Source organism: Herpailurus yagouaroundi, unplaced genomic scaffold (assembly GCF_014898765.1).
Source record: "Herpailurus yagouaroundi ecotype Mexico unplaced genomic scaffold, PumYag 164, whole genome shotgun sequence".
Taxonomy (NCBI): Eukaryota; Metazoa; Chordata; class Mammalia; order Carnivora; family Felidae; genus Herpailurus; species Herpailurus yagouaroundi.
This window is the reverse complement of record NW_024412405.1, coordinates 17488641-17503835: the sequence shown is the minus strand read 5'-3', so window position 1 is coordinate 17503835 and position 15195 is coordinate 17488641. Positions and strand designations below refer to the sequence as shown.

At 39.7% G+C, this 15195-nt stretch overlaps 1 protein-coding gene across 2 annotated transcripts in view; it reads left to right on the top strand.

Moving 5' to 3' along the window:
• Positions 1-15195, top strand: part of GPC6 (glypican 6) — a 1123065-nt gene that overhangs the window by 277853 nt on the left and 830017 nt on the right. The gene's annotated exons all lie outside the window — the stretch shown is intronic.

The window sequence follows — 15195 nt, the reverse complement described above, 5'->3', positions numbered from 1 at the left end:
GAGTGGGGGAGGGGCAGTGAGTGAGGAAGACACAGAATCCGAAGCAGGCCCTAGGCTCTGAGCTGTCTGCACAGAGGCCTGCGCGGGTCTTGAACTCATGAGCCATGAGGTCATGACCTGAGCTGAAGTTGGACGCTTAACCAACTGAACCACCCAGGTGCCCTGAGATTTGAGTTTTAAAAAGAGGCATTCTTTTAAAACATTATGTTCTATGTCAAAACATTTTAAAATCATCTTTATGCAGCATGTTCTTTAAAATTCAATGTGGCCTTTCATTGCTCTTTTGAATGCGTTGGGATATGTGCTTTAATTTCAGGAGAGTTTTTCTTCTACTCTCTTCTGAGGTTCTGTACTCCTTTTGGTTTAAAACCATGGCTGAGCTTTAATCACAGAATTTTTGAATGATAATGCTTGCCTAGACTGTTGTCACCTGAACACTGACATTTTAAAGCCCCAGGTTGGAAAGGATGCTAGAATTTATTATAGCATTTGAAGTATTCTCATTTAAAAATCTCGGTCCCCATATGCAAATTTTAGAAAGAGACCTCTTGCCCTTTATTAATTGCAAATGTGATGCCAGCGGGGAAAGGACCATGTCCTTGCTGTGGACCTCCCATCACTCATCAGTGAAATAGAGACTGAATGATATTTACCTATGGGCATCTATCTTAAATGATTAGTGGGAATTAGAGTAATTATTATAAATTAATGGCTCTATGAGTTGTAAAAGGTTAGATATTATAGAGTTTCATTGTCATAGAGGCAGACAATTAAGGAAATATACACTTCTAGACTGTACCATAGATCTTGAAACATTTCTAGCCACTTTGCCTTTTATTACTTTACTCTGTATATGATCAGTGTTGCAATCATGGTTTTACAGATGCCTACTAAAATTGAAGTATTTTATGAGGAATAAAAATAATTTTTCATAAAGGCTTACATGTAGTTCAATTTGATTAGGTTCTTAATCACTCTCACCTGGCCTCAGCCCCTTTACTGAGTTGTTCTGCCCTAGTTTACAGTCACTGGACTTTGAACAGTAAATTCTAAATTTGCAGGTGAGCTGTCATATAATTTAGTAAGAATGCTGATCTGCTGTTATCAGGGTCAAAAACCAGTACTTTGTAAACTGGTTTATTGTGTATTACTGCAGGATCACCGAATTCAATTGTAAGAATGGCTAAGTTTGAGTTAAGCAAAGAGGGTTGTGGGATTACAACTGCAGTAAACTTGAAATTGATCATCATCTGTGGTTGAACTTATGGGAGGCAGTTGGTTTGATTTATGCAATATGAGTCAAAGAAAGAAAAGATGTAAGTCAGCATCTCTGGTCAGCTGACTTGCACAGGGTCACTGAGACCCTGTGAATTACTGTTTGCCTGGATTTGGCAACCGGTGTTGAAGCAGCTTAACTCTAGATCTGACCAAGCCTGCCCATAAAGATGCCATTCAGGCTGTAGAATTGTAGACACCTTTGAGCAGTTGAATATGAATTTTTAGAAATTTCTAAGACAAATGGCAAGGGAATTGTGAGCAGTCACGAAGGTGGCTGCATAGTTATGAATGTTACTTTAATCCCCCTGTTCCAGGTTAGTAATTAGACTCTCTTATGGGTTCCAGAACAGCATGTTTATGAAACACAAGTGGAAAAGAAGCCTGTGTAAAAATTTTTAGGAAGCATGGTAAAGATTAGACATCTCTAAGAATTCTTCCAGGTAAGACATCATAATATTATTGAAGAGTAAAGCGTGCATAAAGTCAGTCCAACATATATGAAGGAGTGTTGGTTATTTAGGGTTTCACAAGCATGCATTAGGAAGTGGGCTCTTTGTCCTTTCTGTCACCTCTTAGGTACAATATCAAACTTTGACTTCCAAACGTTTGCCCACAATGGCTGTAAGAAATACCATTGTTCATCACAACGTAATGCCTACATAATATACACAACGGTGGCAAAACTCTCACAAGAAACAGCTGTGCTTATTAATTCATATGATGAGCTCGGAAAGACTCTATAAAACTGAAACATGAATGCTTTGCGAACACCTGCCAAATGATTTTAGGTCCTCCAGTTTGAAAGATACTTGCGCCAAAAAAGAAGCAGGTGAATCCTTTACTTGGCTATCCCTGCTCGTCATTGAAACTTGGCTACATGGGCAATACTACTGTTGCCTAGAAATCAAGTAGGTAAGCTACAATCAAAGGGCTCCTATAATTACTGCTGTTCCTGTAAAAGCCATCAGAGTCTGGCAGGTGTGTAGATGGTGAGGATTCTCTGCTTTTCTGGAAGGTGGACCTTAGCACATAGGTGCATCTTCCCATGCTGGATTCTGAGTTTCTTGTCCAGTAGCAACAAGCATAACCTGCTCTTTGGGTGCTATTGAGTGGTGATTAAAGAAGGGAATGGATGAATGAATGATTGAAGAGAGCCAAAAGAGTCAGATGCATCCAATTCAGTGTTATACAGAACCTCCCATATGCAAAGAGCTATGCTAAGGCAATGAACACTTCAAAGGTAAATAAGACGGGGCTCGTAATTACTGGTCATGGGTGTAATAACAGTGGGTATGAGCAGGTGGCGATGATACATGTAATGAAACTTAGGTCTTTCATAACAGTAGCATAGGGTAACAGCTTCCCTCTCAAATCTCTCCCTGATTCCTGGAGTAGTGGCAACAGTGTGTGACTGAAAATTGCAAAACAGGGTCGACCACCTTGGTTCATCGTGCTGGGTGATAACTTTGCTTGTGACGAGTGGGACTTTTCCTGTAAGCACACAGTTTAGCAATGGTCCACACTGTCTGCCATTCTTAAAATAACTACTCTATCGTATGCCTCCTCATCTCTCTCAGGGCAGTTCTTTACTGTACTTGTGGCAGTCAGAAATGACTGTGAAGAGCACATTTTCCTTTGAGGCAAATAGACCCATAGACCTAAATGTAGGTTGTGGAAATGGCAGATTCTTGTGGTGCTAGGGGCTTTTTAATTGAATTTGGGAACCCAGCTAATTGAAAGAAGAAGCCAATTAACAACATCCAGTACCTTTAGCTTCAGGTAGTGATGCACTAGCCGTGACACGTTCTAGCTTACAAGAACTGATTATTACGGTTTTCAAGACTTTTGTGAACCTGTTGTTAAGCACAGGCATGATTAAAATTTAAATTGTACAATTTACAATTAAATAAATTATATTGGAAAAGTAAGGTAATAAATACTCAAAACTCATCACCTTCTAATTATTTCATTATCAGTTGTGCTCTTGGGGGCTTGTGTAGCTGTATGGAGGAAATGTTATGTGATGGTGTGCTGCTCCACAGCTTTTCTTTCTTTTTTTTTAATTAAGTTTTTTATTTTAATTCCAGTATATTTAACACACAGTGTTATATTGGTTTCAGGTGTACAATGTAGTGATTCAGCAATTCTATACATTACTCAGTGCTCATCAGGATAAATGTACTCTTTAATCCCCATTACCTCTTCCATCCATTCCCCTCCCTGGCGTCCCCCTCTGGTAACCATAAGTTTGTTCTACACAGTTAAAAGTCTGTGTTTTGGTTAGTCTCTCTCTCTCTCCCCCTTTCCCTTTTTTCATTTGCTTTGTTTCTTAAATTCCACATATGAGTGAAGTCATATGGTATTTGTCTTTCTGTGACTGACTTATTTTGCTTAGCACTATACTTTGTAGCTCCATCCATGTCATTGCAAATGACAGGATTTCATTCCTTTTAATGGCTGAATAGTACTCCATTGTATATATATGCCACTTCTTTATCCATTTATCAGTTGGTGGACACTTGGGCTACATAATTTGGCTGTTGTAAATAATGCTGCTATAAACATAGTGGCACATGGATCCCTTTGAATTATTGTTTATGTATTCTTCGAGTAAATACCCGGTAGTGTGATTGCTGGCTTATAGGGTAGTTCTATTTTTAACTTTTGGAGGAACCTCCATACTCTGGTCCAGAGTGGTTGCTCCAGTTTGCATTCCTGCCAACTGTGTATGAGGGTTCCTTTTTCTCCACATTCTAGCCAATACCTGTTGTTTCTTGTGTTACTGATTTTAGTCATTCTGACAGATGTGAGGTAATATCTTGTAGATTTGATTTGTGTTTCCCTGATGACTAGTTCTGTTGAGCATCTTTTCGTGTGTCTGTTGGCCATCTATATATGTTGGAGAAATGTCTGTTCATGTCTTCTGCCCATTTTATAATGGTATTATTTGTTTTTTGGATGTTGAGTTGTATAAGCTCTTTATGCATTTTGGATACTAATCCTTTTTTGGATATGTCATTTACAAATATATTCTTCCATTCAGTAGGTTGCCTTTTAGTTTTGTAGAGTGTTTCCTTTGCTGTGCAGAAGCTTTTTTATTTCAATGTAGTCCCAATAGTTTATTTATGCTTTCTATTTTTCCTGCCTCAGGGGACCTATCTAGAATCAAGTTGCTGTGGCCGATGTCACAGAAGTTACTGCCTATGCTACATTCTAGGATTTTTATGCTTTCGTGTCTCACATTTAGATCTTTAATCCATTTTGAATTTATTTTTATGTATGGTGTAAGAAAGTGGTCCAGTTTTATTCTTTTATTACCTGTAGCTGTCCAGTTTTCCCAACACCATTTGTTGAAGAGCAAATGTCTTGTTCTCATTATATATGCTTTCTTCCTGTGATGAAAATTAATTTACCATGTAATTGTGGGTTCATTTCTGGGTTTTCTATTCTGTTTCATCAATGTACATGTTTATTTTTATGCCAGTACCATACTGTTTTGATTATTGTAGCTTTGTAATATAACTTGAAGTCTGGAATTGTTTTATCTCCAGCTTTGTTTTTCTTTTTCAAGATTGCTTTGGCTATTCAGGGTCTGTAGTGGTTCTCCACAATTTTTGTTTGTTTGTTTGTCTGTCTACTTCTTTGAGAAATGCTGTTGTTATTTTGATAGGGATTGCATTAAAAGTGTAGATTGCTTTGGGTAGTACACACGTTTTAACAATATTCTTCCAACTGTAAGCATGGAATGTCTTTCTGTTTATTTGCATTGTCTTGATTTTCTTTCATCAATATTTTATTTTCAGAGTACAGGTCTTTTACCTTTTTGGTTAAGTTTATTCCTAGATGGTTTGTTGTTTTTGGTGCAATTGTAAATGAGATTGTTTTCTTAACTTCACTTTCTGCTGCTTCATTAGTGTATAGGAATGCAACAGATTTCTGTATATTGATTTTGTGTCTTGTGACTTTACTGAATTCATTGACCAGTTTTAGAATTTTTTTGGTGAAGTCTTTAAGATTTTCCATGTAGCATATCATGTCGTGTGCAAATGGTGAAAGTTTTACCTCTTTCTTATCAGTTTGGATGACTCTTACTTCTTTTTGTTGTCTAATTGCTGTGGCTTGGACTTCCAATACTTTGTGGAATAAAAGTGGTGAGAGTGGACATCCTTGTCTTGTTCCTGACCTTAGGAGAAAACCTCTCAGTTTGTCACCATTTTTAGCAGGATGTCAGCTGTGGGTTTTTCATATAAGGCCTTTATTATGTTGAGGTATGTTACCTCTAGACCTTCTTTGTTATTATCATGCTGCATAGCTTTCACAGCTTAACATTCAGGAACATCATTTTGGTAGGTAGAAACCAGCCATGGTGGGAGTATTTATACCATGGGAATTGGCAAGCAACATAAATCAGGGCTTCTCCTCAAAACTGGAACGCTAGTTGTTAAACATTTAACAACAGAATGCTAACTCCATTTACAATAACTTAGATACTGAGATTGATGGGCACTGAAAGGGGGAAAAGAAAAAGAATAAGCAATGGTGCTAAATTTTGGGCAAAACAGATAATCATGGCAATTGTAACACGCACAGTTGCAGATGCCCTAGGAGCTAGTGCAGAGGCTCCCAAATGTTCTCTGTTCATGGAGGCCTTGGTGTCAGGGCTCTTCAGAGGAGCAGAACTGATGACATACACATACAGGTACACAAGGGTATCTGTTTAAAGGATTTGACTCATGCAATGGTGGGGCTGACAGGCTGAAAACTCCAAAGTTGAGGCTGCTGTCTTAAGGCAGAATTTCTCCTTCTCAAAGAAACCTCAGTTTTTGCTCATAAGGGCTTTCAACAGATTGGACGAGGCCCACCCATATTATTGAGAGTATTATCTTTTACTTCAAGTCATACATCTTAACCTTGTGTGTAATAAATACTCCCTTTTAGCAACATGGTGATTAGTATTTCACTAAATTGCTGGTACTAAACACTGCGACACAAAATTGTCACAGTGCCTCTGTAATTAGTCCTCAGTACCCCTAGGCCAGAAGAAGAAATACTAGCTATTTCTTATTAAATCTGAACGATTGGGAATTTACATCATTAAAAGCTTAGTAGCCATTTGTAAACATTACATACACATTGTAGGAACATTTTAAAAATCTAATTCTTGGGCGCCTGGGTGGCTCAGTTGGTTGAGTCTCCGACTTTGGCTCGGGTCATGATCTTATGGTTTATGGGTTCAAGCCCCATGTCAGGCTCTGTGCTGACAGCTCAGAGCCTGGAGCCTGCTTCAAATTCTGTGTGTCTCTCTCTCTGCTCTTTGGCTGTTTGCTCTCTCTCTCTCTCTCTCTCTCTCTCTCTCAAAAATAAACAAACATTAAAATTTTTTTTAAAAATTAATTCTTAAACAGTCACAGCTATTTACTAATGGGCAGCGCATAGCTTCTCAAAGCCTAGAACGAAATCGGGCATAGCCACCATCATTTCCTGTTTCATACTGATTTTTCACGTGCTATCCATGTGAAAATTAAGGAAGTTAAGGAAAATTAGTGAAAAACCGAGCTTCACAAAGGTATGATGTCATTGAAAGAATGTAGTAAAATCTGATGATGAAACTTGAACTCCTTCCAACAGTTATTTTGTACAGTTTCTTACAAATGTTGAGTTTCTCTGAAAATGTAAAATATTCCATGATGTCTCTATTTTGCTGCTGTGGTCGCATGGATCTTGTCACAGGTGAGAATGGTAACAAGGATGAGCTTTGGAGACAGATCTTTCCTAGCTTAAAGATGAAGCTACTTAATCTTTGTATGATTCAGTTTCCTACTTTGTAAAATAAAGACAAGAAAGATCCTTCACAGTGCCTGACACAAAGGAGGCGCTCAGAAAATGTTGGGTGGACAGAAGGTGTACCTTGCAGTGGGAGTGGCGACGGGGAGGTAGGGCTTCTTATCCCTGCCATGGCATTTTGCTTATCCTATTCTCAGACTCCTAGAGATGATAACTGAAGTTGTCTGTGCTTGTATAGCTTTCATTTTGATTCTGAAATACAGAAGTAATGAGAGCAAGATTTCTTTACTGTCTTAGGTCTTGAAGAACTGTCTTGAGGCCGACAAATTAACATTTTGCGTGTTGAAGAGATTTGATTATCATTTGAGTACTTCCTATATAAACATTTTATGCTGAAATACAAACTTGGTGAGTCTTATTGCGAAAGAAGTGAAGAAGGGAAGGTCTGCATGGGCAGTTGCTGAGTTTATCAGAATAGCTGTAGGTCGATCTTTTGGAAAAGAATGTCCAGTAATGCCCCACCATGCATCTTCCCCAGTCCAATTTCAATACGCGTCTGGGCTGGGGTTCGTGTGGCCTTGGGATCACCTCTATTTCTAATGTTTTTGGACTCTGTAAATACTTTAATGAGCAAAACACAGAGATATGATGAGAAGAGGCTTGAAAGCTCCAAAGAACAATAAAGTAACTACTTCTCTTTCTTTCCCCGTGATCTAGGGACAAAATCTTTTCGTATCATTAAGCTCTTCCTCTTACGGGTACAGATTAATCTGTTGCATTACTACGATTCTTCAGTTGCCTTTGAGATTATATTCTACTCTGGGCTCACATTCATTTTTTACAAAAATGTTTTAATAAGTTGAGTCCCTGGTGTGTGGCATATGTTGGATCATGGAATCACGTTGTTATCATTTGCTGTTGACCTACTGGTGTTTAATCACAGTTTTGCTGGGCTGTTTGCTATATAGAAGAAAGGTTGTAGCAATTCAAATTTTCTTCTGAGATCTTTCTAGTCTTTATTTTGTTTTTTATTTTGTTTACAAAATTTTTTTTAATGTTTATTTATTTTTGAAGGAGAGAGAGAGAGAGAGAGACAGAGTGTCAGTGGGGGAGGGGCAGAGAGAGAGGGAGACACAGAATCCAAAGCAGGTTCCAGGCTCTGAGCTGTTGGCACAGTGCCCGACGCAGGGCTCAAACTCACAAGCTGCGAGATCATGACCTGAGCCAAAGTCAGATGCTCAACCAACTGAGCCACCCAGGCGCCCCTATTTTGTTTTTTAAATACTGGGAAGCAATATGTTATGTAACTGTGTTTGTGTGTGTGTGTGTGTGTGTGTGTGCACCTACCCATACAAGTTACTAATAATCATTTTTTTTAGTGTTTGTTTATTTTTGGGGGGGGTGGTCAAGTGAGGCAGAGGGGCAGAGAGAGATGGGGAAGGAGGATCCGAAGCAGGCTGTATGCCGATAGCAGTGATTCCGGTGCGGGGCTTGAACTCATGAACTGTGAGGTCATGACCTGAAGTTGGACACTTAACTGACTGAGTCACCCAGGTGCCCCAAATGTCTCAAAGTTTTACACGTATGAAGTAAATAATAAATTAGATGTATTTATTTGAAGACAAGGAGAAACTACCTGTATTTAAAAATGATGAGAGTATTTACAAGTTTAATACTTCCGTAATATATTAGAGCCAAGGTAAGATGTGAGCAATGGAAAGAATCACATTTCTCTCTGCAGCTGCCTCCTGCTCTCTTGGACTATCCTGCCTTCAAGCTCTGCCCATGCCCCATCCCCCATATCTCATCCCTTGTTAATTCTGACCATACCTTCTGTGCCCTTCCAGATCCCTAACCATCAGTTTCTCTGAAAGAAGAAAATAAGGTGATGGTAAAGACCAAAAACATTGGCAGTTTGGAACTGTGGTCTGCACCATCTAGGATGGCATGTTTGAAATCATCGCTGTGCAATTGTTGGAACAGATTTACACAATGAACTTACTGGTTTCCTTCAGAGGAATTACTTTTGCAAAATACGGAGTAAAAATTTTATAACTAAAAGAATTAGTATTTAAAGTCTTTATTGGGAAATTGACAACATCAAAGGATGACACTAATATAGGTTATTTGAGTGATAAGATCCACTGAAGTAGAACATTCATTGAATTTTAAAACTTCTGGGAAAGTTTAAGCATTCTGATTACGGTCCTGAACAACTTCGCTAAAGAAGAGCAGCCCTTAAAAATATGAAAGGATCATTTACAATAACGCTTCCCACTGATAAATGTTGCACAAGTGCTTATTTGGAGGTTTCGGGAACGTGAACTTAGAGAAATGAACTAGAACATACGTTTAAAGACTACTGCGATCTTATACTCTGCCGCTCCCAATGAGCTGGTACAGGAGCTCCACGAGACTGAGAACAGCCCAGGACTATTAGCTCCAGTTTAATTTTTTTTTTTTCAACGTTTATTTATTTTTGGGACAGAGAGAGACAGAGCATGAATGGGGGAGGGGCAGAGAGAGAGGGAGACACAGAATCGGAAACAGGCTCCAGGCTCTGAGCCATCAGCCCAGAGCCTGACGCGGGGCTCGAACTCACGTACCGCGAGATCGTGACCTGGTTGAAGTCGGACGCTTAACCGACTGCGCCACCCAGGCGCCCCTTAGCTCCAGTTTAAATTCCTTTAGCTATCATAAACTCTGGGCAAAAGTTCACTTATTCTAGAGTATTTTACCACCCTAACTCCGTTTCCCTAGATGATTTTCTCCAGTCAACTTCCGAGGCACCAGATGAACAAACTGAATGGTTATTTGAGGCAACGTACCCAAAGATGAGGAGAATGTAGCTCGGTATCAGGCACGGCTAATTGACTGTGGGCATTTTAATAGTTCAAGGATGAGAGAAGTTTGGCATAGACCATGCACTCTGAAGAGGGCCAAGTCTAAAACAAATACTGCAGTGTAATCAAATGGAATCTGGATGTTCAGAAATTAAAGTGTTCTGTTTTGGGAAATGTTACCATCTTCTTTATAGTTTTAGATTTGATTTTCTACCTACCTTTTAGGAAAGGTGAGGTTAGTAATCTCCCTCCATACTCCAAATCTCTATAAAAGCCAAGAGTTCGGCTGTAAAATGTGATGCATTCGGGGCACTTCATCTTGGTTGTTTGTTTGTTTGGAGTGTGCATTTTGAGGTCCCCATGTGTCACCTCTGAGGGCAGAGAGTCTGCCCCACAGACCCACAGAGGCTGACTTCTGTGGTTAACGAGGTCCTCCTGTCTCCTGCTCTTTCCCACCATGCCACTCACCAAGTCTATTCCTGGCGGTGTTCAGACACAGGGCCATCCCTAGACAGAGCACGATCTGGCAAAATCACATTTCTGCTGTCACCTCTGTGTCTTGGAGTGAAAACAAACATCTGGGCAGGCATTTGGGGAAAGATGTAAAGAGTGACACACACAGTTAAAGGAGGCATGTAAAGGGAGGAAGAGCTCGTCTCTTCTTTCTTAGAAAACATGACAATTTATGGCCTGATTGTATATCCTTCAGCCTTTGCTCAATCTCTAACTTCCTGTTGGAACTCCCTTCTTCCACATCTATAATTTCCCTTATTTAGTTTAGAGCTAGTGATGAGTTTGATAAAAATTCAGGAACCTGGGAATTTACTGGCATGAACTTCAGGTGCCCTAAGAAAGCATGCACCTGTGTAGGCTGACTGTCTAACTCTGCACCTGATCTTGATGGATAGGCACCTATCGTCCTGAGTTGCATGTAGGTTTCAATAAATGTTTGCTGAGTGAAGATGCCATCATCATTGTTTCAATCCCACATTTCCTGCATTTATGGTCTCTTATTCTGATCTCCTGGAATGAACTATTTACTATTAGCGATAATATTAATGATCTTGGAGGTACCTATTGGCACCCCAGTTGAGCTAAATGTTGTATATTAGTGATCTTGGACGTATCTAGCGATTACTGTTTAGATCTTGGAGGTATGTGGTGGCACTCCAATTGAGCTAAATGTTGGATCTAATTATGTAATAAATAACGTAGAGAACCTAAGGGAATTTGAGAGAGTGCGTGGGAAGCTTTTAAAGGATAACGCTTTCTTCTGCTTCATGAGTTACAACTTTGGAAAAGGCTCATTATTATATCAAATACTCATAAGTGTTAGAAAGTATGTAAGCCGAGTAAAGTTATCAAATTCTTGCTATTTGGAGAAATTGGAACAGGACGGGCTAGAGGTAATTCTTTGTGTAGCAGAGTAGGCAATGTAGGATTTCAGAATGTTAGTAGTTCACGTTGCAGGTCCTTGCAACAGTGGTCTCTGTCATGAGCGCTCTGCTGTTTGAATACTAAAGCATCCATAGACAGTACATAAATGGGGAGGTGGGGCTGTTTTCTGATAAAAGTTTATTTATGGACAATTGAATTTGAATTTTGTAAAATTTTCATATTGTGCAGAATATCATTCTTTAGATTTTTGTCTCCCACCATTATTGTTCTCGGGGCGTATAGACACAGATGGTGGGCCAGATTTGGCCCAGGGGCCATGTTTTAGACACCCCTGTTCTAGGGTCAAAAACAAAATAAATGAGTAAACCTACTAAGAACAAATTATGCAATTGTCCTAAGTCTTTGTGGCCATTTGAAATTATGAGGTTACTTTGGCAAATATCAGTGACTTCAGATTGGGGGAGAAAACGGTACTTCAATAGGTCAGTTCTTCCACCAAACCTTCTTATCTAGTATATGTTAGAAAGAAGACAAGGCTCACCCTAGACTTGACCACATGTTTTACGTCCCTGATCTTGTATGCTTGGGAGCATCATCATGGTCTCTACCTAGACACTCTAACAAACACTTTGCATAAAAGATTTACTCTTCCTCCAGTAGGATTCTTCAACACTCTGGTAGTCTGTCCATCTCTTCACTGTCTACATGCTTGTCTGTCTGTCTCTTCATCTCTGCCAGGGCCTGCGTAAAGGCGTTGACTTCTTGGGGACACTTCCAGTTCTATAAAATATCTAATACTGCATTGAATTAGAATGGCAGCCAGTTATACATGGTTTAAAGTCATCCTATGAAGAAGTAAGTTTTCTTCCTGTTTTTATTTATCACTTGACATACAAAATACTGATTTTCTTGACGTGATTAGAAATTACTGTGTTTCCAATCCAATTTAATTTCATGAAACCATGGAGTTTCTTCCACCAATATCCCAAGTATAACTATTTACCTCAGGTCATACAATGTTTATTCTCTTTTGGTCAGCTTGTCACCAAAAGTCCAAAGCATTTTGCTGAAAACTCATTTGTAATGATTCAGAAGTAGAATGTAGCCCTGATATACTAAATCTTGAGAAACGGACATTCCATTTACTCACGATAGGAAGGGGTGGGGGACAGACTACGTAGATTTTTGAAAATGGTTTATAGCAGGTCAGAGAAAGAAGCGTTATGCAGAATTGTTAACGCTAAAAGCCCATTCAATCTGGATACAGAGTTTTATCCTTATAAGTTAGTTTTCGTATTTTATAAAAAGTAAATTAGAAATACAGGCCATTTGCTTTTGATAAAGCTATTTTTCATCCTTATCAGTGTCTTAACCTCTGGAACTCTGCTTCTTACTGGGATGTGAGTATCAGAATGACTTGGAGAAAAGTCACAAAATTCATATTGTTCCATCCTTACCCAGTTTGGTATTGTCAGTACCTTCTAATGAGTACCTGTTAGGAACATACCTGTGGTTGATTAAGGGTCAGCGTCTGCAACAAGCAGAAATAAATACACGGTGGAGAACCATGGGCTTTCTCAGTGACAGGGACTTGGAAAGAATCTATTCTAGGACTGGGATTTTGGTGGGCTGGTTTGGGGGGTTGGTTCAGAAAAGCAGGGCTTCCCCCTAGATTGGTCAGATGCTGTCAGAAAGCAGAGGTAAATCTACAAAAGGTATCTCAATAAATCTCATCAATAAGGAAGGAGAGTATTGTGAGGTTCAGTTTGTAAACGGTAAAGAAGTACACTTGTTTTGCCTCAGAGAGGAAGTGTTCGGTACTTTTTGGATGGCATAAGGCCTTGTTTTTGTCTGTGCTTAACCAAATTTTTGAAATGACTTTGGTTTATCTCATTTATCGTGGTCTCAGAGTAATTTTGTCTGGGGTTGGTATTCTGTGAGATTGTTTAAGTGTAATAGACTATCATGACCTAGCTGTGAGTTGCCATGCGGCTTCTGAATGTCAAGGGCAGCCTGTTTTTCTTTCTGAATATCTATCTATCCCCCGCTCTCCTTTCTAGCACAGTTGTAGTGGCTACTACTTTTTAGTGACACGTTTCCAAGTTTTTATTTCAAAATACTTTAAATGTACAGAAAAAAGCAAAGGTACTAGTATGATACACATCTGACGTCTATCAAACAACTTCAGAAGTAAACAATTATAAAGTATTTAAGCTCCTCTCTCAAATCCTAATTTTTCCTAGAAGTGAACTGTTACCTCGAATTTGATACTTATCATTCTCAAGTACAATGCATTTTCATTTCCTTATTTAAAAATATACATATGCTGGGGGGCCTGGGTGGCTCAGTTGGTTGAACGTCCGACTTCGGCTCAGGTCATGATCTCGCGGTTCGTGAGTTCGAGTCCCGCATCGGGCTCTGTGCTGACAGCTCGCAGCCTGGAGCTGCTTCGGATTCTGTGTCTTCCTCTCTCTCTGCCCCTCCCCTGCTCATGCTGTGTCTCTTTCTCAAAAATAAATAAACATTAAAAAAATTTAAAAAAATATATACGTATGCTATTTTATGGTCTCCCTTCCTCCCAGGAGTTATATAAGATCTGACTTTCGTACACATATGTTGGCATTTTTTATTCAGGCATTGTTTTAAGTAGGAGCTAAAACATCAAACAACATAAACAGGAAACACTCTACACTTCACACAGGGTCACAGGATGTAATTTTGTAGAAGTACCGTGAAACATTATAAATGGATTTTAATCACCCCATCAAGTACTTTGTACACTTGATTTTCAGTGCCCTACAGTGACTTCAGTCACAGGGGCAATTGGTTGGTTTGGTTTACAAAGATGTTGGGTGGTTTTTCCTTCTTCCCTGCACAGGCTCTGCTAAACATTTTGACACTAACAGAGCTACATCAATTGGAAATGCACATTTTCTGCATTAACAGACCATTTTCATTTCTTGAAGCAAAGCTTCGGCTCCTCCTTGCAAATAGTCCTGAAGAAAGCAGTATCGCCAAAAGCAGTGGCCTGGTATATCCAGAGATAAATATGTTGAATTAAATACCTGACTTTCATTACCTCTTACTTTATATATCCGTAGAGCATAAGCATTAGTTAAGCCCATCAGCACCTTCCTCCTTCCAGGAGAACGTTTTCTCTCCGACAAGACATGTCAACGTGGGGAATGTGTGGCACATGAGACATGCCATGAAAAACATACTCACTTTCACTGAGAGAAAAGGTGATGCGTTCTGATAGACGGACAGGCAGAGCCAGAACACCAGGAATGATACCCGTCTTTTCTTGCCTTTGCTGCCACACAGACTGCTAATGAGGCTGAGTGTCTTTTGCGTGGCTTAAGGTTTCCAAGGACACGCTTCCAACCGTATGATGTCTCTTGTCATCTGGTGTTACTTGGCGTGTTTCAAATTAAAGCAGAGACATCGTCATGGTCTTCTGAGGTCTTTAATATACTCTCATTTACGTGGCATGGCCAGGAACTAAATATTACGTGTCTTAGTCTGTTTGGGCTTCTGTCACAAATATCATAAGCTGGGTGGTTTACAAACAAGACATTGACTTCTCACACTTCCGGGGGCTGGGAAATCCATGATCATAACCCTGGTAGCCATGAGGCGAGTGTCTGCCACCTAGTTCACAGACACCATCCTTCGCTGCGTCCTTCTGTGGCACAGGGGACCTCTAGCTCTCTGGGGTCTCTTTTCTAAGATCACTAATCCCATTCACGCCATAATCACCCCCCAAAGGCCCCAGCTCCTAGTACCATCACCTCAGCATTAGCATTTCGACATAGGAGTTTGGGGGCACACAAACACTCAGACCCCAACATCAGGTTCAACTGAAGTCCTGAATGTTTGGGATGTTGAGTCC